Below are 25247 nucleotides of genomic sequence, written 5' to 3'. Positions count from 1 at the left end.
ACACTAAGTTCAACATATTGCCGATTTACCGTTGAATTCACACACACACACACACACACACACACACACACACACACACACACACACACATATTTAAGATTTTTGTGGGTTTTTTTTTCACTATATAACAGTGAAAAAAAACCCACAAAAATCTTAAATGTGTGTGTGTGTGTGTGTGTGTGTGTGAGAGAGAGAGAGAGAGAGAGAGAGAGAGAGAGAGAGAGAGAGAGAGAGAGAGAAATTAACTGACTTACAAGCAAAGTTTTTTCAACGGAGGACTTAGAATCAAAAGTTTTTGTATAGTTTTTGACATAATGAATATGAATACAACCGAGTTTTTCCTCATTAGAAGAATATGATTGGTTGATGAAGCCATAAATACCGACTGCTGCTGCAGTGCTGCAGTGCTGCTGCGGTCGCCTGGCACAGACGTCAAAAGATACACCACAAGCCTCACATTAAGAAATACCAGCTCTATCCATAAACTTTCATTCAGTAAAGCTAATTACGGATTCTTGCTCGAAATATTAGTAAAGGCCATTCAGGTACTTCAAAAGGAAATACTCCCTTCGTGTAATATATATCAGTGGCGACAGAAGATTCGAAACGAAGTTACACGTAAAAAAAAAAAAAAAAAATGACAAATCATTAAAAACGATATTTCAGGTTAAAAAACACATTGAATACAATTATTAACGGGAGAGTATTAGAAAAACTTATAGTTACTTACAAGGAGTGAATTTTTTTTTTTTTTCAATGATTACAGAAAGTAAAAGTTTCCTCATTCTTTTTATTTGTATTTAGAAATGTTTATTGTCTACATCAAAAACTTTTTTTCTTCTTTTCCTTATGGATACATTAGTAAAATAGAACCGATTTCGGAATTTACTAAAGTGCTACAAGCCAGTTTAAAACAACAATTTCAACAACAATAACAATTGGAACAACAAAAACAATTCTAACAGCAAAAACAATTCTAACAACAACGGCAACAAAAATAATTCCAACACAAAACAATTCCAACAACAAAAAAAAAAAACAATTCCAACAACAACAATAATAATAACTAGTAGGACCCGTGGAAATTCCACGGTAGTTAAAATCTTTTAAAATACATCAGTTAGAAATTCCTTATTGTTATATTACAAAAATGAACGTATGGAAGCAAGTAGAACAAAGAACTTTAGTTTAAACTTTTATTGAAGGTCAATGCGATCGTAACTGATGCTGTTGATATTGTCAGGGAGTGCTGGTGGTGATGATTGAGGCGGTGACAGGGACGTCGATCAGCTGCTTGGAGTGAGAATAGTGGTCAGTCAGCAGGTTCTGGGGAGTTAGACTGTGAATTTAAAAAAAAAAACTGTGTGACATTGTTGACATCGATTTTGTGCAAGTTCTGATGACCCCAAGTTGTTTAATATTTCAGGACATCTTGGATTACATATATAGGTAAGGAATAGGTCTGGCTTTCCATATTTACAGAAAACTGCCATTGCATCTTGATACAGTTGTTGAAGATTCCTAGGACTTCCTGTAAATGAAGATGGTAGAATAACTGGTATACCAGATTCGCCATCTTCATTCCTTGCTAAATGATCCATTAAGCCAGAATATTGAGCAGCTCTTGGTTGACTTTGATAGCTTTTAATGAAGTTAAATAAGCAACCGTCAACTTTTACATATGTGATAGACTTTTCTATTTATTTTGAATTTTATTCAATGAAGATTTGGAAATTCACAAATATTTTTTAAGTCGAATTATCGATATAGATTTCAATTAATGCATCACAACTTCCTGATAATATAAATAGAACACTTTAATTTTCTGTACAAACGTTTTTTCCATAAAAACATTGTAATCTGTTATAATATTCAGATTCTTGTGTATTACATGCATAGAAAATGAAGTGTTTCTGTAAATCTTACGAAATACAGTTAAATTCTGCTTTTTCGATAATCAAAATGATGTGAGGTAGGTTGTACCTATCAAATTTATGTCAATGTTATATAATTAAGTAAAGTTAAACAAACTGTACACTACTTTTTCATCAAATTATGAATTTTAAATATAAGGAAAGCAATTTAAAAAAAATTTTTTCGAAATCATATTTACATCCAAGTTAATTTTTAGATTCCATAGCTGTTCCTGATTGTTTTCATAACACTTCACGGTAAACAATATCCTTAGTATATGTTACACCACGCTTTCTGCCCTGATTATCATTTCTATGCAGTTGCACTACCTTAAATTTCACACTGTGCTTAGATCGAGCTCTTGAACATGCCACATACAGTTGATCATGAGAAAATACAGGTTGTTGAAGATATATACCAACCTTATCCAAAGTTTGGCCTTGTGCTTTATTGATGGTCAGTGAATATGCTAATCGTATTGCAAACTGTATCCGATGAAATGCAAACGGAACATTTGTATCACTTGGCTTTAACTTAATTCTTGGAATGATAACTGTGGAACCTCTATTAGATCCATTAATTAAAATAGCAATGATGCTGTTTTGATGACATTCTTTTATTTTCATCCTAGTTCCATTACAAAGTCCTTGAATTATGGATAAATTTCGCAGTTGCATTACTATTGCCCCTATTTTCACATTAAGTCGGTGAGGTGACATTCCAGATGGAGTTAATGAATTTATGAACTCGATAGGATAATTTTGAAGTTCAGCATCATCATCGGAGATGTAATCTGTACTTAAATATGTATTTATGCCTCCGGGAAGATTATTTAGAATTTCTACATTTTCTGTTAAACATTCTGTATTTTTTGGAGTCATGATGATTCTATTTTCCATTTCTTGAGGGCTGCAATCAAATATTTCTGAGATTAGAGAACCATTACATACCGAATCATCAGGAACATCTATGGCATCTACAGTAACGTCATTAAGACTGCTCGTTAGTGTACCATTACCAAGATGAAGGAGCCATCTAGAAAACTCCTGTTCATTTATGTTAGTTCTGACGTTTTGTGTTAGTTGTAATTGACTGAAATGATGCCACAATGGGCATCTTTTAAGACAGGTGTCTATAATAGATGTAGGTGATCCATGTGGCACTACTGGCAAAATTTGCCTGGTCACCTCCAAGTATGAGAAATTTTCCACCAAATATTTTATCGTTACCCATTATATCTTGCAAACATCTATCTATAGCAAGCAGTGCATGATTAGGTATCATAGAGGCTTCGTCTATGATGAATACCATTACCTTTCTCAAAAAAGAAGCATGCTCTGATACAGGAGAAACGTTACAGACACTGGTTTCTGTCAGAGGTACAGGTAGTTTGAATATACTGTGGAGTGTTTTCCCTGAAGTTAGTAGCATTACAGCAATGCCCGTCCATGCTGCAGTGGCGGTTATACTACTGCTGGAGGTGAAGTAATCATATAACATGTTGAATAAAAAGGTTTTTCCTGATCCGGCTGGGGCATCTAAATAGACGCAATTGTTGTGTGGGGCTACTTTTTCAGTTGCCATGACAGCCTTGATTATAGTATTAAAGACCTCTAATTGTTCATTGTTTAACAATTCAACACATGGCCCATTTGTATTTTGAGTCATATTATCTATTGGAGGATCACCTGTTGGTTCAGGTAAACCCATTGCCTGGCAAGAAGAACCATGCTCATTAAATATTGCTTTTATCAAATGAATAACTGGGGGATATGTATATACACTGGCCCCGCCCTTTGCGACCTGGGCGACAAGATCAAAGTGTAGTATCTGTTCCGACAGATACTGCAAGCTATGACTAGCAAAGACCAGCTATGATTAGTAAAGACCAGATGTGGGGGCAACCCCACATGCCTGACCTTTAACCAGCTCCCATTTCCCACCTCTCGGGAGCTGGTCCCCTTTTTCCCTTCCCCCTCCCTTCACTCCTCACATTAAAAATCGGCCTTGTGCCTAATTTGCTCGGTGGGGGAGCAAATAAATACCTACTGCAAGCAAAGACCATATGTGGGGGTAACCCCACATATCTACCTTGGTCAATGCAGGGGCAACCCTTCATACCAACAGTTCCTATCAAACTCCCATTTCCCACCCATCGGGAGCTGGTCCCCATCCCCCCCCCTCTCTCTCCACATTAAAAAACGGCCTTATGCCTAATTTGCTCAGTGGGGAAGCAAATAAATACAAACTGGGGGATATGTATAATATATCCACCAGTCCACTACACTTTACCGTAAAATTCGGCTAAAACAATTGTTGACGAATTACCTCCTTTGAATCGATATTGTCTGCTTGTGACAATTGAAGCGAAAACCTTATTAGGTATTAAATGCTAAAACATTTTAATACAGCTGGCTAATTGGCTATAAAGTAAGTTATTCCGAACTTTGATCTAACATTTTAATTTTAAAAAAAAGCTTAACATTTTCTTGTATCTTTTTTTTATATTAAGAAAAATGTAAGCATCATGCTGAAATAATAAAAATGCCATTCTTAATAAGGGGAGAGGGTTTGATTATTCTAAACCTTCACCTAAATAACCATTTAATGAAAAAAAATGTTTAAAATGTTCTTGTATCTTTTTTATAATTTTTGTTAAATAAGAAAAATCAATAAACTTTGATAACACTATTGTAAGAATCATGCTGAAAGCCATTCTTTATATGGGGAGGGGGGTTAACTATTCTGAAACTTTACCTAACAATGTAAAAAAAATAAGGGAAAAATATATGTATGAACAATAAATATTTCTTCAGTTAAATAAATTATACTGTAAATCTTTAAATAAGGAATAAATATTTATTTAAACCATAATTATTGAAACAGTATTTTACTGCATAAAAAACGGTTATGGGGAGAAGGGTTAACTATTTTGAACCTTCACCTAAATAGCGATTTAATGAAAAAAAAAATTCAATCGTCTTGTATCTTTTTTCTATAGTTTGTTTTAAAATAAAAAATAAAAAACTTTGATACCGCTATTGTAAGAATCATGCCGAAAGCCATTCTTAATATGGGGAGGGGGGTTAACTATTCTGAAACTTCACCTTACAATGTAATAAAAATAATGGAAAAAATATATGTATGAACAATAAATATTTCTTCAGTTAAATAAAATATACTGAAAATCTTTAAATAGGAAATAAATATTTCTTTAAATAAATTAAATCGCAAGTAATGAAACAAAGTGTTTTATTTCATATAAAAAAAAAATTGTTGTGTCTATTTTTTATATTATTTAAATATGTATGCCCTGTCGGTGGGCATTAGAAGATGATGAATGCCTGCAAAAGAAGCAAAATAAAACAGACAAAACATAAATAATAACTATGTAAACAACGTGAAGATGCTTAAATGTTACAAAATTACTCGATTCGGCATTAAATAACACGAAAAAGGATTGATATGCCGTAAAACAAAAGCAAAACAGAACAAGACGTAAAATATGTTTTGACTTTGTGTTACTCAGTGTATTTGCGAATGGTGACTTGGTGATTTATTTAATAAAGTCATTCTTGACTTTTGTAACATTTATTTCGAAACATATTTTTTGTTATGTAAGGCTTACTCAAAAGTAAATAAAAAAAAGATAAAGTGGCACAGTAAAAAAAAAAACGAACTCGTAACGTTAAATGTAAAAAATATATTTATTACTGAATAAAATAGAATAAGCATTCCGTATTACACTACAATAATAAACAGAAGACATCGTTAAAAATGTAAGTAAAATACTATTTAAACTGTGGAACGATACCTTCTATGCATAATTGTCTTTAAAATAATCCAGTTCATATATATATATATATTTTTGTTGTTGTTGTTCGGGAAGTTTTGGAAAATAAAAGGGGTTAATAATTTTTTAACTAATAAAGAGTGAACAATAAAGGGAGATAATTCAAATTAATTAATGTTTGCGATGATGATGCCGCGTTTCATTAATTAATGTTTGCGATGATGATGACGTGACACCGTACGGACAAGCATATTAATATATAGATAATTAGAACGATGACTACAATTGAAACAATAAAAACAATTTTAACAACAACAACAACAATAATTGGAACAGCGAAAATAATTCTAACAACAACAACAACAGCAACAATAATTGGAACAATGAAAACAATTCCAACAATTCCAACAAAAACAACAAGAACAGTTGGGATAACAATAACAATTCTAACAAAAACAATTCCAACAACAAGAACAACAATAATTGGAACAACGAAAACAATTTCAACAACAGCAATAATTGAAATAAGGAAAAAATTCTAACAACAACCGGAATTGTCAATAATGGATTTCTCTAAAATTTTGATGTTGTCTCTGTCAATGGTTGCCACAGAAATTACAACTACCATAATAATGGACGTTCACGGTTTACTCTAGATCCAGCATCCTATGTCCGTGCATATTAAGAGACTAACCTAGTAAAGGACGCGGATTTTCACCACGCATAAACGCTCATTTACATCATATCGTGCTGGGGTCTCTGAGAACAGTTGAGGATGCCACGAACATGCCACGTTAGAAAGGTACTAATACTCTATAGAGTTTATTTTTGTGTGCAGGTGTAAGATGTATTTGTAACATCCTCAATCTCTTTAATATTTTCTGTTCTCACTTAAATCATGAGTTTCAGATTTGTAGAAGACTAGGATATAAATACCCTAACTCGCTATAAGAAAAAATAATGAAACGAATTGAATGACGGAAACAAAGAACTCAAATGCTGGAATAAAATAGACATGTCGTTTATTTTCTGTTGAGAAATGAAAGTCTTGGGTGTACACATGTTCATTCGGCCATTGACGACTACGCGCGTGGGAGGAAAGGGGAATGCAATAGAGAAACGCGAAGTGGCAAGCCGGCCTGTAGAAAGAGAGGGTTAAGCTCAGTAGAGAGTCGCGCACATGTCTGTTTTGATGGACCAAAGCCGAAGAGGAGATAGAGTGAGAATGTCAATCCAGCTTATGGAGATAGAAAGCATATAAACTGTCTGTTGGCTTTTTGTCCCACATAGTAGCAAATGGTGTGAGGTACGCGCGTGCACGCACCTGCCGAAAAGGCACGCTGTCGGTCCGTAGACCGACCAGCTAGGAAGCTGGTCTGAAAAGGCTGGAAACAGCTTGTCTCTTCCTTTTATAGGTGTTTCCGGTGTGTCTTTTGCGCACGTGTGGATTTCCTTTGAAAGGGGAAGTGACGTTGTCCATGCGTGCGTGTATGTGTATACGTTAGCGTGTGTGTGTGCACACGTGAATGTGAGTGTATGTACGTGAACGTGAATATATGTACGTGTGTGGATGTGGGCGTGTATGTTTGTGTGCGCGTATGTATGTGACAAGTAATATAGCTTGAGATGTGAACGTGTGCTTTTGTGTGAGACTAGAAAAGGCTCGCGCAGATTCGATGTTCCAACCAAAATGCTGCCATAAAGAATGTACTATAGTCAAGCTCATGTAGAGGGTTATTGAGGCGTTATTTAAGCATCATAATAAATATTCTTAATTTTATTACATCTGGTATCCTAAGAGCTTTTTATACAGCCTTTCGTACAATTCTTATCACTTGTTCTGGAGCACATAAGTGTCTATAATAATAATTATTAGAAGTAACTTTTTTATTATTTTGATCACCTATAACATACCAAGAGCTTTTCATGCTAAATTTAGTGCAATTTTAACTGATGCATTTGGGGGTTTTAATTATTAATCAAATTTATTGGGGGAAAAATTGAAATGACAATTAGAAGAAGATGTCTACATTTGTATACAACTTGAATGTTTGTCTAAGGTGACTTTAAACCTGGATCTGGTAGGCATCATCGCTACCTCCTCTGGCAGGATGTTCCACAAAGCATAAACGCGGAAAGAGAATGATGTCTTTCTTATATAGAGACGAAAGCGCCCATGGTACATCTCGGTAAAGGATACGACTTGGATCTGGAGTGAAAAAGACCTCGAAAGGTAGATTTAAATTCTCATTAATGGTGTTGTCAGTAAAAATTGGGTCTCCTCCGCATCTTTCACTGCTCAAGTGAGGGCTAATCATTTAAGACTGAGTGGCCACATCTGTTATTTATATTGTGGTGGCGTTAGTAGTAGTAGTAGTAGTAGTAGTAGTAGTAGTAGTAGTAGAAGAAGATAATATATATTTTATGAACAGGTGAAATATACTCGAAATCTTAATCATCGATTTGTTTCATATTAGACTCTTTAAACAGTTCGTCTCTTGCTTAAAATGAGCAGTTCCAAGTTAGAGATTGCAATGGATACGTCCATTTAATAGTCTGGAAATAATGGCAGAAGAGAAATAACCCATGATGGTAACAGCTGAGATGGTTGTAAAATAGGCGATCGAAGACTTTATTACCTTGGATACTTGTGAAAACAGTGGACATTCAACTGTTCGAGTAGTGACCTTTAATTGCACATCTGTTGCATTCGACATTTCCAGAAGGTCAGAAGTATTGAATATGTGTCTGCGTACCGCAATAACACCATGATCTGTCGAGTATTTAATGTCGAGATATGACGACAACCATTATAGAAGATTCATCTTTGGACCAATTCTTTGGACCAATTCGGATAGGGGCTTTTCACATACACAGTTAGAGTCTTGCAGTATAGAGGATAACAGTTCGCTTTCTTCTTCTTCTTCTTCTTCTTTTTTATTGTTGTCTTTTTTAATAACAGCGGTTATAAAAATTTATTAATGATAGCACATCTTTATTTGGTGTTTAACAATGCTTTCAGAGATTCTGTTTTTTCCGATATCTCTATCTCTACTATCATATAAAAGGAACTTTGTTTGTGCGTGTGTGTGTGTGTGTGTGTGTGCGCGTATGTGTTTTGTATGGACTCGAAAACCGCTACGTCGATTTTTATGAAGTTTCACATGAAAGTACTTTATGTACCTGGCGGTGTTCTTAAACAGGTTTCGAATCGGAATGTCTTTGATAAGTATCGATAATCGATAGTCAAAATAATCCAATGAAAGAAGGAGCAAGCGATTTTGACTAAAGTTAACACCTTACACAGCCTAACCGTATAGGTGCATTTGAGAAGTTGTATTACTACACAAGCCGAAAGGCCCGACATATAAAATCAATAGTAGGTTCTTTGATATGACAGGGGCGTGTTCGAAATGAATGTTTCTGTTCAGAGCACAATTGAAGCATGAGACTTGACTTTTTCACTTTAAACTTTAATTCAAGCCATTATATATAAAAAGTAATTTTATAAAATCAACAGTAGGTTCTTTATAGTGCAATGTAGATTACAATATATTATGGACTAAGTCACTGCAGGGAGGTATGTGAAACTTCATCTCGGTGCACCATGATGGGTTCACAACTAGAGCAGGCTATTTGATTGCAAAATGGTTTGCGAATTGTATATTTTTGTTTTAGTCTCCAGTTCTAAGAAGGTTATCAGCAAGCACTAAAAAGACTTACGTCCCCTATTGGTTTTATATCAATTTTTCTTTTTAGATGGAGGATCTAACAAGATCTCTAGGTCCATCTTTCTGGGAAGAGTAATCCCTCGCTTATGTACTATGCCAATAAGTTGATTATATCCATTCCTTTTGTAGCAGTATTTGTGTGTAAATGACTACAATAGATCTGATTCTGTAGCCAAGAACGGTGTCCATTGGGCAAATAACGCATCTCCACATGATCTATTCGATTTTGGTGAATTTACTTCATCTTCCAGTAACAATAACAATGGACTTCTTTGTTTTCTTTGGTGACTTTTGGCCGGTTTTGCGATTTGAGATTTATTAGATTCTTTAGTAACAGCCTTCTTTTTTTTTTTTTGGTTTAGTGCTGTTCATCAAAGACTTAGACTTTTTAATCTGAACGAACACGAAATGCAAGAACAGTTTAGTTGACTTTCTCATTATAGACAAATTACATAAAATTATAGACTGGTTATATGATATTTTAATTTGTACGGTGCAGTTATAACACTGATTCGCCAATAATCCAAGTGCATCCAGTAAACACATCAACTAAATAAATAATCCCGGATTTATAGTTGTTGTTATATAAGAAATATCATTATGTATTGTGTTAAGTTTGAATTAAAAGCCTGACTAATGTCATAATTATTTATTTTTATAAATATTTTTCTAAGGATAAATTGTCACAAAACATATGCTTAATGCATTTCGAAAGTAGGTTGGACAATAAGGGGATAAATATATCAATGAAAAGTGATACTCTATTAATTACTCAGTAAATGATGAAACAATTAGTTACTCCGTCCAGAAGACGATCAATTGCTCAATAAATAATGAGGTAATATATTATTCAGTTAATAATGATACGAATAATTACTCCGCCTAGGTTAAATTCGATAAATTACTCAGTCATTAATGAGCCGATCAATTACTCCAGATATAATAAGACGATCAATTACTCCCTCAATATAAATAAGATCCAATACTCAGTAATCAATAATGAAACGATCAATTATCCAAACAATATTAAAACGCTCAGTTACACCGTCCATAAGACAATGAATTCATCAATCAATTAATTATGAGACGATCAATTACTCAGTGAAAATGAGACGATCAATAACTCAATTATGATACGATAAATTATTCTATCAATAGTAAGACGATCAATTATTCCGTCAATAGTAATACAATCCATTGCTCAGTCAGATCAATTACTCAGTCAATGAATTTCTCAATTACTCCATCAATAGTGAGTCGATCAATTACTCAGACAATAATAAGACTATCAATTATTCAGTGAGTAATAATTATTACTCAGGCAATAATGATACGATCAATTACTCCGTCCGTGGTTAGATAATCACTGAATAATGATACAACCAGTTACTTAGTAGTCAACAAAGATACGATCATTAACTCCGTCGATAATAAAACGCTAGATTCTTTAATCAATTCATAATTAAACGATCAATTACTTCGTCTATAATAAGACGATCAATTACACATTAGTCAATAATGAAACTATAAATTACTCAGTCAATAATAAGATGATCAATTACTCCGTTCATAATGAGACAATAAATTCTTCACACACTATCACAAAAAAATGAGACGATCAATTTTTCAGTCAATAATGAAATTATAAATTACACAATCAATAATGACACAGTCAATTACGCAATCAATAATTAGAGGATCAATCATTCCGTCAATAAGATGATCAATTACTCTGTCAATAATAAACGATCAATTACTCAGTCAACAATAAGACGATCAATTACTTCATTAATTATAAGACGATCAATTATTCAGTCAATAATGAGACGATAAATTAATTCCTCGATAAAAAAAACGATCAATTACTTCGTCAATCATAAAATGATAAATTATTCAATCAATTATAAGACGATTAATTACTACGGCAATAATAATAAGATCAATTACTTTGTCAATTGTACGACTTCAATAATAAAACGATCAATTACTTCGTTAATCATAAGTCGATCAATTGTTCAGTCAATTATAAGGCAATCAATTACTCCTCAAAGTAATTAGTTCGTCAATTATTAAACGATCAATTATTGCCAATAATAAGAAGATCAATTATTTCCTCAATAATGAAACAATCACTTACTTCGTACATTATAAGACGATCAATTATTCAGTCAATAATAAGATAATAAATCACTCAGTCAATAATAAAGCCATAAATTACTCAGACTATAATAAGACGATAAATTGCATCATCAATAATTAGATGATGCATTACTCAGTCAAAGGTAAGACGATCAATTACTCAGTCAATTAAGACCGATAAATTTTTCAGTCAATAATAAGCCAATAGATTACTCAGTTAATAATAAGACGATAAATTACTCAGTCAATAATAATGCTCTACATTACTCAGTCAATAATAACACGATAAATTTCTCAGTCAATAATAACACAATAAATTACTCAGTCAATAATAACATGATAAATTATTCAGTCAATAATAAGCCGATAAATCACCCAGTCAATAATAAGATGATAAATTATTCAATCAATAATAAGATGATAAATTACTCAGTCGATAATAAGACGATAAATTATTCAATCAATAATAAGATGATAAATTACTCAGTCGATAATAAGACGATAAATTATTCAATCAATAATAGGACGATAAATCACTCATTCAATAATAAGGCGATAACTTACATTATTAATAATAAGATGATCAATTACTCAGTTAATATTAAGACGATTAATCAATAATAAGTCAACAAATTACTCAACCGATAATAAGGCGATAAATTACTCATTTAATAATAAGACGATAAATTACTCAGTCAATAATAAGCCGATAAATTAATCAGTCAATAATAAGCTGATAAATTATTCAGTCAATAATAAGCTGATAAATTACTCAATCAGTCATAAGATGATAAATTACTCAATCGATAATAAGACGATCACTTACTCAGTCAATAATAAAGCAATAAATTCCTCAGTCAATAATAAGATGATGAATTACTCAGTCAATAATAGGACGATCAATTACTCAGTCAAAAGTAAGACGATCAATTACTTAGTCAATAATATGATCAATTATTTAGTCAATAATAAAACGATAATTATTCAGTTAATAATAAGACGATCAATTACTCAGTCAATAATAAGCCAATAAATTACTCAGTTAATAATAAGGCGATAAATTACTCAATCAAAAGTAACACAATCAATTACTTTTTTAATAATAAGATGATCAATTACCCAGTAAACAATAGGACGATCAATTACTCAGTTAATAATAAGGCGAATAATTACTCCGCCTAGGTTAAATTCAATTACTTCGTCAATTATAAGACGATCAATTATTCAGTTAATAATAAGACGATTATTTACTCAGTCTACTATTAGACTATTAATTTTGCAATCAGAAATGAGACAGACAGCAGTATGATACGCAGTTGGATTATATAGTGGTGTTGAAGTAATAGAAAAAGTAAAAATTGAAAGTCATAGAACCAAAAATGAATGCATAAACCGTAACTGTAAACTGATGTTATTATATTGAAAAATCATAACCGACAGGAAGAAGTTAGCTTACACAATATCATATGTAGACGAAGATATTTAACAGAGAAACACTTGTTATAAAAACTACTACATTGGCCGAGATCAAAAAGAATGCATATAATTACTGTTTGAACATAGCATGTCCTGACAAAGCATTGACATGCAGACATTGCCAAAATGTTAGACAATAAAAATAATTTTCATAAAAAAGCGAAAATCCATAGCATATTACAATCGCCACAAAGAAGCCAGGAAGATTGTACTAAAAGCAATCTGTTCGACGAGCAGAGATAGATACATTATTTCTATATAACAAAACAAAGTATTTTTTTCCGATTTCATTGACGCTTATAGATTTTAAACCAAAATCTCCATATGCTAATTTGTTCTACCAGCCTCTTATATCAATTCCGTGTGTGTGTGTGTGTTTCCAGAAAATATGCGTCCATTTTGTTCCTTTTAAAAAATTCTTAGATTTTAATCAGGTAAGCTACTTCTCTCAACACAGAATTTTACAGCCAAGGTTGCAACTATTTTTTACTCTCATTCTAAAATCTACTTCTATTGTGCGAAGTGTCACCGGAAAACTTTTCATAGGATTATGCTTTTGCATTAATATAATTTATCTTTAATTTTTCACATTTCTATGTTACGCTCTAGCCTACGATACATTTTCAACCTGAATAATGAAAGCTCCCTTCCAACCTGAATAATGAAAGCTCCCTTTCATTCTTTACTCGCCCTAGCTCTCTATTTCATATATTTTTCTTTGCATATTTTGAATTATAAGAATATAGCTAATTGGTGAACTGCTTGCAGACTACGTCAACTGATTCAAAATGGTGAATATTTTCTAATGTTTACAGTAATTAATTTCTCGACTCATTATTCAGTTATTGATGCTTAAAAAAACCCCATCGTTCCAAAGACACTTACCATAAAAGGACATTTTACTCTTAATAATTTCGGTGACTACAATAAGAAAAAACACTGTCGTCGTATATCTATAGTGGACTTTCTGTCAGAAGTTATAATTTCTGGGACCCTCGTCAAGTTTTGTGCGCCAATTTCTAACAACGAGTTTTTATGAAGTTGATTTATTCATTGTTAATGAACTTATTTTTACTGATATTGCTCTACTTCATGTAAGAAGTTACTAACGTTATAAAAATAAGTTACCATTAATGACTTCTGTTTTTGAAAGTGTTTCATGTCTATTCGCAATTTCTTGGATGTAGCCTACTATTCTAAATCACAAACACAAATATTAAGATTCTAGTCAGGCAGGGAAAAAACAGACTCATAATTATTTTAGAATTGTTATTAGGGGATTAATTTCACAACATTAGAAAAAATAAAACCATAATGATGGTTTTATTGTTGCTCATTAATGTTATGTGCATTTCATCGTGTATTAATATATTTAAAAAAATAATTTTCGGTTTCAATTATTCTGAATTTGGGGTAAAATCAGTTGATGCTATTTTTTGTTAATATCTTTGTTTCCTAGAAAAACTTTCTTCCAAAGAAATATTTTTGAAAAAAAAAAAAATCGTGATAAGTTATCTCTCCTAATTTGTCAACATTATACATTATAAACTAAAAATGGGGCCAGTATAATATGTACATTTTACATTTTTGTTGAGTAAAACCACCATTTGAGGGTTATTATAACTTTTTAGAACGGTTAACTTTTTTTACTAATAACATATGTTCGAATGACGACGTCATAGAACCACACACTACGAATGTAGAATAACCCACTCCACTATCACCAGTTAGAAAACATTGGCAATGCTACTGCATAAAAAATCGACTCCCTCTTTTTCTTTTAACAAAGGAGTTACCACTTATCAAAGCCAAAAGGCCACTCAAGGATAAGTGTTAAAGAGTGTACAGTGGTCAAGAGAACAATATCACAGTAATCGTTAGAAGTGTAAATTTGGTAAATTGGATTACTTAAGGGAACGGCTCATCAAGAACTTGTTTATGTTGGACTTGAAGATGACAATATTGTAGTCAGCTAGAAAGTTGGAAAACGGAATAGAGTTCCATAGGTGTGCAGTTCTAAGAAAAAGCTTTGTGCATGGAATCTACATTTCGGTTTAAGCACAGATAAAGAGTGGGGGAAATTATTGATAGTGTTTTCAGCTAGACAAGTGTTTCTCATGAAAGTTTGATGAGGAGGGACTATAGATTGGAGCCCAGACTAGTACTTAAAAATAACGATAAAGCAGAGACAGGCTTGCAACGTCTCTTCTATGAGAAAGAGGTTGCAGGGAAGAGAAAAGGAAATCCCCCATTAGGCTACAAAATCTATTCTGAACTCTGTCAAGGCAGAATAAGGTATTCCTAGCAGCTACAGCCCAGATGTGGCAGCAATACTACATCCTTGGACGCACCTGGCTCTTATATAGGCAGAGAATTGTATCAGCAGGTAGATATCTACGTGCTTATACAAAGTCACCGTTCTCACATGTATGATGTATTGTCAAATCTGAGCTAGTCCAAAAAAAAAAGAGCCTCTAATCTAATAAGTCTCATACTATCAACGAAACTCCAGCCCCTGTCCCATCACTTCAATGTTGCATTCCTGTGCTTGTTTGTCAAGTACTTTAATGAAATATGCTCTGATGAATTTGCTACACTCATGCATGTAAATACCCCCAATCAATTTGCCAGTCAGCAAAAAAATACCCTTTATTGTAGATATATAAGTAGATACTGGAGGCCTTATGACTCTAATAGCTTTTTTTTCTTCAAACTGGCCGCTTTTGGAATTCTCTCCTTACTTTCTGTTTCCCATACTGTACCAGTCTCCAGAAGGTTACATGCAATGTAAACAGGCATCTTACTACACAACTCCCTAATTAGGATGTGCTAATTCATAGTAACTCCTTAGATCTCATTTGGGATGAATGAAAGTTTTAAAAAATGCTTAACTGCTCCAAACACTAGAAAGACCAGGAAATAGAAAGCCGTTTATGTACAGGGTGGAACGATAAACTTGTCGCCCTAGAAAAGACGACATGATTCCATTGACGTTTGATGAAAACCAGTTTTCTTTTTTTGTTGCAAACCATCTACTAGTTGGCCAATTGTGTATAAATCCCAAGAGTGATAGGAGCCTGCTATCATGTCTGAAAGTGACACAATGTTCAATGAGCGGGATAGGAGATGCGCTACTGTACAACTCATGCTCTCTACCGATCCAAGTTATGACAACAGGATCATTGCTAGCACCCTCAAAATGCGATGGTTCAATGCTTGAGGGCACAGCTCAACAAAGTTTCCGGCCATGGTTATGATCTTTGGTGTGGTTTCAAGTGAGAGCCACATCATGCTACCCCACATCTTCGAAGTCGTCTTGAAAGTCAACACCAAAGTGTACTTGGATGTACTGAAAAGTGTGGTGATCCCCTGGTGCAATCAAGTGGCCGCTTGCAGACTCTGTGTCTGACAGCAGGACCTGAACCAGCTGGACTACTTCGTTTTGTCATACATCAAGAACATCACTAACATGACCTTCCACAACACCAAGAGCCAACTTGATCGCCACCATCCACCAAGTATTCGCTGAGCTCCCACCGGTGCTTGTGGAAAATGCACGCTCCTAATTCCGTACCCGTACCAAGGCATTGATTGAAGCTGAAGGCTGCTACATTGGATAAATTTCCGCTTTACTACATAATCAAGTTATCTGAATTGATTTTTTCAATAAAAGTTTTAAAATAAAGCTGTAGTGTTGTTTCCTTTAGGGCGACAAATTTATCGTTTCACCCTGTAGAAAACTGACACCCCACGATAAATTCTGAAATATATTTTGTTTATGCATAACACCGAAAGATTTTTCAATACTACTTGTTTCGGCACATAAATAAAAATCATTTTTTTTATATTTCTTCTACTGAAGCAATCACATTTGTACCTACCCACAACAAAGAAATTAAATAAAAAAATTTTTTTTAGTTTTCTTTTTCTATTTTAGTTTCTTTCCTTTTTTTTAATTTTTTCGTTTTGTGGTTGAATTAATTCGTTTGCTTTCTTTTTTTTTAATCAATTAATTTCACGCATCCGTTACACAAAATATGTTTACTAATCAAATCTGTGCTGCAAATTCGACTCTTAATATATCCTCATGTTCGCTTTTCTTATGGTACATATAAAATGAATGTTGCTCTTATTTGAACGATTACCATAAATCAGTACACATAAGCTTGGTAGTGGTTGGTTTCAAATTGACTTCACCTTGCTTTAACAATGGGAAGCTTTATGTTGTATGTTCAAAGGTAGGCTCCCCACTATGTTCATATATATTTGAACCAGGAGGTAAAACATCAAACATTTGTATCTGAGAGCTTTATATGAATATCTTTTTTCTTTGTAAAAAAAAAACATGTTGAAAAATACCTATCTACAGGGACAAGGATTTCGACTGATTAGCACCTAAAACTCACCAAATGATTTTGCCTCCAGTTAATCGTATAGAATAGAAATAAGATATTTAAGAGTAAAGAAAACTGTAATTGTAGAACTCAAGCATTTTGGATAATAAAAAATAACGAAAGACATCGTTTATATAACCACAAAATCTTTTCCCAAAAATATAGAATAACCTCCCTAGATTTTTAAACCAGACATATTGTTATAAACACTGTGTATCGCTTTATTGCAGGTCAATACTTTTTTTTTCATTTTGAAATTGCTATAAAACGTACAGAAATGAAATTTGGTACACTGGAAGAGCATAACAAGGTGCCTTATTTACATGATTTTTTGTGGAATTTGAACAAATATTTTGAAAGTTATGCAAATTTTTCTATTTTCTAGTAATTTTTGTGCTTTATATTTTGCTTGTTTTCTTATTGCTTTGTCTTTTATTTTTATTTTTCATTCACTAAATGCCGCTATTTTTATTTTATATTAATTTGATTTTTAATAACATGTGATTGCTCTCCTGATCAGAACTTCTGTGCACTTTCTTTAAAATCCATTCAGAACTGAACTTTTGGAAAAGCAACGTCATCTGATGAAGTTTCTAGTTATCTATAACTAGTTGAGTGAAACATACTTATGATTGTGTAGCGATATATACCTGTTTATGTAAAAAGAAATAAAAAAGTATATGTTAATCTAGTTTATATTGAGCACTCTTGTATAAACCCTGTTATAATTCATTCTTAATATTCTTGACTTGAAATAATAATAATAATAATAATAATAATAATAATAATAATAATAATAATAATAATAATAATAATAATAATAATAAATGTATATGTGCGTGCACGTGTGTGTAAGATTTGTTATCGTTATGTTTTTAAAAATTTTCTTTTTAAATATTTAAATACTTTTATGTACATAAAAGTTATCGGTAGACAAGCATGCTTCTGGCTATCAGCCGCCGTCAGCATGGCTAAGTTATCATGATGATTGAACGTCTTGTCAGACGAGTGCCACTCCCTCTGTCACTGAAAGTCCATGAGCCCGAAGATAACCTTTTTTTTCTTTTAGTCCTGCCAGCGAATTCACACGCTCAAGCAGACATGACATTGAAGACGGTTCTTGGCATACATACATATATATACACATACACACATACATACACATACATACCCATGAACATACACACATGCACACATACATACCCATAAACATACACACATGCACACATCCATCCATACACACATACATACAAACATATACATACACACATATGCATGCATATGCATACACATATATACAAACATATACAAATACATACACACATATACATACATATTCATATACATATACGTACACATGTATGCACATATACATACATACAAATAAAGTTACCTACATATACCTACACATACATATATATGCACTTATATGCATACATATATATGCATATATACATATACATATACATACATACACACAAATATATATATATATACGTATATACATACAAACACACATAAACATATATACACAAAAATAAATAAATACATAAAAATATATACACACATACATATATGCATGCATATACAAATAGATATACACACACACATACATACACTAGTACATATATTAACATACATACATATACATATATAAAATGATGGCAGATCAATTATTACATGCTTCCAGCATTTCAGGGATACATGCGTTCAACGATTTTTCCATCGCCACGGACAATTTTTTATAGACAAATGCCGGAGGAAGTATCTATACAAAGATTATGTTACAGAGTTTTAGCTTTGTACGACAGCTAAGTCTCTCTCTTGTTACAAAATGTTGAGATCCAGCAACAAGCATGAGCAAGATAGCCAGCAACAAGTCAAACTGCAGACCAGCTTAATGCGGGTACTAGTCTCCCGCTTTATGTTTTTTTTTTAATCAGAGATTTGCTTCACCCAGAGGGGTTGCCTTAACAAGGCTTTTGGGAGTCCTCTCCACCCCACACACATATCGAAATAAACATATACATGTACACATACAAGCATGCATACATACAGATGAACGCAAACACACATACGCAAGAACACACACAAACACACAAGACAACATGCACATACACACATACATGCATACATACACGCATGTACATACATATGCACACACGTACACATACACGTACATGTAGAATATACATGAAGGAGCATTCATGATGACGATGATGATGGTTGTTACGAATAGGTGAATTCAACATGAATAAAAGAGTAAAACAATCCAAAATACACAGCACATAAAATAGAGAGATGTTAGCTTCGCCACTAGTACAGCATACATACATACATACATACATACATTTTTATATATATATCTATATATCTATAAAAGTGAACGTGTCTTTTTGTCTGTCTGTGTGTCTGTCTGTCTGTGTACATTTTCCTACACAATAACTCTGTCAATTTTTAGTTTACAGACTCGAAATTTGATATACAGGGTACTGAGATTTGGGAAAATCTATTTGATCTGTTTTCTGTCAGAAATTTGGCTGTTAAGGGGTCAAAGTTCAACGATTTGACCTTTGAGAACTCTACCAAACTTCTCCGACAATTTTAGGTATAAACACTTGAAAGTTTAAATATAGGTTTCTTGGGCATGGATCTAACTTAATGACTTGATTTCAGCCCAAAACAATAAATTTTAAGGGGTCATAATAAGGGTCAAAGTTAAAAAATTGACTTTTATTTTTTTCTCAGCATACACCTACAAACACCGGGGCAACGCCGGGAACCCATGCTAGTCTATATATCTATAAAAGTGAACGTGTCTGTGTGTCTGATAACATTTTCATTTGCAATAACTTTGTTAATTTTCAGTCTACAGACTCAAAATTTGATATACAGGGTACTGAAATTTGGCTGTTAAGGGGTCAAAGTTCAATGATTTGACCTTTGAGAACTCTACCAAACTCCTTCACCAATTTTGGGTCTAAACACTTGAAATTTTAGATATAGGTTCCTTGGACATGGATCTAACTTTATAACTCAATTTGAGCCCAAAGCAATAAATGTTAAGGGGTCATAATAGGAGTCAAAGTTTAAAAAATTGACCGCTTTTTTTTTTTTTTTTTTTGCTCAACATACACTTCTAAACACCCGGGCACCCATGCTAGTATATATATATATATATATATATATATATATATATATATATATATATATATATATATATATATATATATATGTATTCAATTTGAGTCTCCACTTTAACACTTTTCTCTACGTTACTTTTGTAAAAACGTTTTATATAAAAAAAAAAATGAAACTACTTCTCCATGATCTGATGGTTTTTCTGGAAGTTGTTATTAACCCTGGCCATTTATAATTCTGTTTTCTTATAGATTACCAAATGGATTTTTAATGGACTCATTTCGGATTTATCCTGTTCTGGATTTTCTTATTGGAATTTTATCATATCCTTTTTCCCCCTTTTTTCCCGTTTCTTGCTTTCTTAATCTCATTGGGTCCCTATAAACTACCACTAACTGTTAAATAACTTTTTTGATGCAAATATGATTGATTTCATATTGTTTGTTTCCTTTAATGCATTAATCTGCAAAAATTATTGTATATTTTGCAAACCTCTTCCCTCTGATGAGAACAATTGCATTCTTCGAAACTCCACGGAATAAAGTTTTTCTAGTTTATTTGTACTCTTTGTCTGATGATTAAAATTTTGTATACTTTCCTTACAAGTTTACAATATTGTTTTTTTAAATTTGAATAAATTTTCAATAACAAGATTTTTTATTGCATATATATATATATATATATATATATATATATATAATTATTTTTTTTTACTATAATTATGAAATACCTACAGACACTAGTGTTTCATCTTTTTGGGAATCTTCAGTGCAGGATGTCACGATTAACACCAGTCGGCAGATTCAAACTCAGCAACACAAGCCATCTCTGGCTCGATTAGCAAAAACCGTACCCATTCGGTTACCATTAACCGCGTGAAATAACGTTGAATTTAAACATTTTAATTTTAAATGTTCTTTACGTAAGTCAGACAGTGATCTAATCGTTATACGATGATCTATGCATAAGAGCTAAATTGACCGACTAAATTCAACTGAAAGTGCTCAACGATAAGAAACAAGTTTCTTAAAGAGGCTGTCATACTTATTTTTTTTACTATAATTAAATACCTACAGACACTAGTGTTTCATCCTTTCGGGAATCTTCAGTGCAGGATGTCACGATTAACATCAGTCGACAGATTCAAATTCGGCAACACGAGCCATCTCTGTCTCGATTAGCAAGACCGTATCCATTCGGCTACCATTAACCACATGAAATAACGTTGAATATATATATATAGTGTTCCAAAAGTCTTTGCTACATTTCAAGTCCTCATATCTGCTTAACTATGAAAAGATGAAAGTCGTGCCATTTTAAAGCTAAATTTATTAAGTTTTTGTAAAGTTGTTGATTTTTTTTTTTCTTTTCAGATCCAATACTGGCGTTCACTCAACCATAAAAGGCGTCTTGTGTGTTTGAATTTGCAGAAATTGAATTATGGACACTTGTTTCACGTGCATTTCACAAATAATTTGGAAAACAGCCACCAGAAAGGAAGTCCATAGTGTGATGGTAAATTCATGGCGGATGAATGCTTAAGCCCACATAAGAGAACAGGACGCCCCTCAATTTCAGATGTAGTTGAACAAGTTCAAGCTGCCTTCCAGCGGGGCCCCCATAAATTGATCAGAAGAACCAGGAGGGAACTTCAACGTCTTACAACAACTGTTTGGCATGTCTTAAGAAGACAACTGCATATGACACCTTACAAGCTATACAGTCAATCCAAAAATTGAAGGACACTGATAAACCAGCTCGTCCTGACTTTTACATTACAATGCAACAGAAGATGGAAGATGACGGATTTGACAACTGGCTTGTTTTTAGCGATGAGACAACTTTCCACATAAATGGCAAAGGTAACAAGCATAACATTATCATATACTGAGAACTCACTTCTTGAGCATCAGCAACATTCTCCAAAGGTAAATGTGTTTTGTGCTATGTCGAAGAAAGCTGTCTATGGACTATTCTTTGAAAGAGCAACAGTCGTTGGTGAAATGTGCCTCAACATGCTGAAAACTGGTTAATGGATAAATTGAGTGAGAAAGAGTCTGATGACTTCATTTTCCAACAGGATGAGGCGCCAGCACAATGGAGCCTCAGTGTTAGACAGTTTCTGAACACAACACTGCCATACAGATGGATTAGATGATCTGGACAAGATGATCACAATCTCATGCCCTGCCTCCCAGATCTCCAAATCTCACACCCTGCAGATTGTGAGGATTTGTGCAAGAACTGGTCAATGTGCCTGCCATTCCAAGAGACATGGCTGAACTGAAGGTTCGAATAACAGAAGTTGTTGCAACCATTGACAATGCAATGCTGTGATGCGTTTGGCAAGAATTGGATTATTGGCTTGATGTAAGTTGTGTGACTAATGGTGCTCATCCTTAAACATTCCATGAAAAACTTGAGGTTACAAGCTTTTTTAATATACTAATAATTGAATTCATTCAAAACGTATCGCAAAAACAAAAACAAACAACATCTAAGTAAATCGCGATATATCCAAACAGTCGTGCCAGATGGATGAGCGGTGAGGGGTTTAGGTTCATTACCGTGGGGTCCCGATTTCGAATATCGCTAGATTCAGCCACTCTGATGAGTCGTAGACGACAAAACACATGTCAGTGGATAATTGCTGCCCTAAGTCTTTTTTCTATGTATTTTAATCACAAAAATGCATAATAAAATATTGGTTAGAGCATTGTGTAATGCTTACAAAATTAATTTTTATTGTTTTGGTTACTCATAATTTGAAATTTACACACCAATTCACTCATTTCTTACTAAGTTTCCATTGATATTTGACCCTTCCGATTTTATTTACACATTCGCAGGCTCTCTCTTTCCTCTCTCTCTCTCACTCTCTCTCTATCTCACTCGCTCTATTTCCCTTTTTTTTGTTTCATTTTATTTTAGTCGAAGTTCTCAGAAATCAACGGGCCCTTTTTCTTAAGCTAACACTTAATCTCCGTATAAGATACATTCCATTAAAGTTCTCCATTTACCTCTCAAACATTGAGTTAATAAAGAAGTTGAGAACATAATTTTTCCACCTCAGTTGACCATTTAAATATGTTATAGTGTATGTTCCTTGTGATCTTTTGGTCGTAGTGGATATCCACGACAAGAATTCATCTAGTCTGGTGGAGTATCCAGTTTCGTGCTATTACTTAAGGTAACATCATTTAAAGAAGGCGTATCGTTACTTTTAAAAGCCAGTGCGGATTGACTATAACGAGATCTTATTTGGGCCACGAAGACTAAATATTTGGTCAAGATTTACTTGTAAAGAAAATTATCTTTATGCCAGGTTCTCCTGACAAACCCCTGTACAGAGAAAGTTTAAACAGTCGGGCTATTGTCTAGTAGGCATTATGTGTGTGTTTGTGTCTATTAACACTTCAAATTAATGTAATTAACTATAAAACAGAAAAATGAATTACCTTATTATGAACGATAGAAAATGTCACCATTAGTATTAATACTACTAAAATCATAGTTGGAGAAAAGAGAGAAATGAGGATAGAGAAAAAGAGTTTATATATATATATATATATATATATATATATATATATATATATATATATATATATATATATATATATATAAAGAGAGAGAGGGGGGCTAGATTGAAGGGAGATATAGTAAATAAAATGATTAATTTTGTCATTTTATTTGTTTAAAATTTGACTGACTTTGTTAACTTCCATTTTTCCTGTTTCAAACAATCTAACGTAATATATATATATATATATAATCAAAGTATTTTTCTCGGCTTTCTATGACCTTTCCGCCTACGTTGTAAAAGTTTTCGAATTCCATTCTTGATAAAAATAAGAAAGAAAAGTAAGAGAGAAAGTACAAAAAAAAAAAAAAAGACTGAAAGAAAGGAAAATAGTACCCCGCATTTTTTGCCATAAAGTTGTCGGTTCAAATTTTAAATATCGAAAAACAAACAAAAATAGAAAGCAAACAGGCAAACAAAACTTTGAATTTTCGTCAAGATAAATATGGCGGCGATAAAGACAAATGATGATTCAAAATAGGCACAAAATCTGGTGAATAAACGGAAAATGCATGTGATAGTTTATGAATGTACAGTTTTTTATACAGTTTGATATGTTGAGGTATGGATAGTTTATGATAGAACATACACAAAGATTTGGCTCTACTGGTAACTACGGAAAAAATAATGGATCAGTAACATATTTTTATATACTATATTCTTTTTCTGTATTTAGACAGGTGTACTATTGGAGTGGTTGGCACACTAGTCAATCAAAAGCCCAGGGGTCGGAACACAAGAATCGCCAGACTACTTCTTACAGCATCAACCTCGACCAAATATATTTTCCCAAATAGCCAATGATATGGTAAATCTACTAAATGGCAAAGATTGGATCTTAGCTGTTTTAATTCCTTTTCAACACAACCCAAATAAAAGGTATTTCTATGAAAACGGTGTTGTCTGATAATTATCTTTTTTTACGGGGGAGTCACCACTTATCAAGACCTGAAGGTCACTCATGGATAAGGGTTAATGAATATAAGATGGCATTGTAGTAATCGTTAATGGTGTAAGTTAGGTACAATTTGATTATTTAAGAGGACGGTTCAACAAGAACTTGTTTACATTAGACGAAG

At 33.1% G+C, this 25247-nt stretch overlaps 1 long non-coding RNA gene across 1 annotated transcript; it reads left to right on the top strand.

Moving 5' to 3' along the window:
• The first annotated feature begins 416 nt into the window (after window positions 1-416).
• LOC145240172 (uncharacterized) lies at window positions 417-23327 on the top strand. Its single transcript, XR_013862504.1, has 2 exons — window positions 417-1449; window positions 21962-23327. It is a non-coding gene; the product is annotated as an uncharacterized LOC145240172 (long non-coding RNA).
• The last annotated feature ends 1920 nt before the right edge of the window (window positions 23328-25247 follow it).

This window comes from Euprymna scolopes, chromosome 19 (assembly GCF_053919585.1).
Source record: "Euprymna scolopes isolate OS-2025 chromosome 19, ASM5391958v1, whole genome shotgun sequence".
NCBI lineage: Eukaryota > Metazoa > Mollusca > Cephalopoda > Sepiida > Sepiolidae > Euprymna > Euprymna scolopes.
Note: the sequence above shows the minus strand (reverse complement) of the source record. Positions and strands in the feature narration are given on the sequence as shown.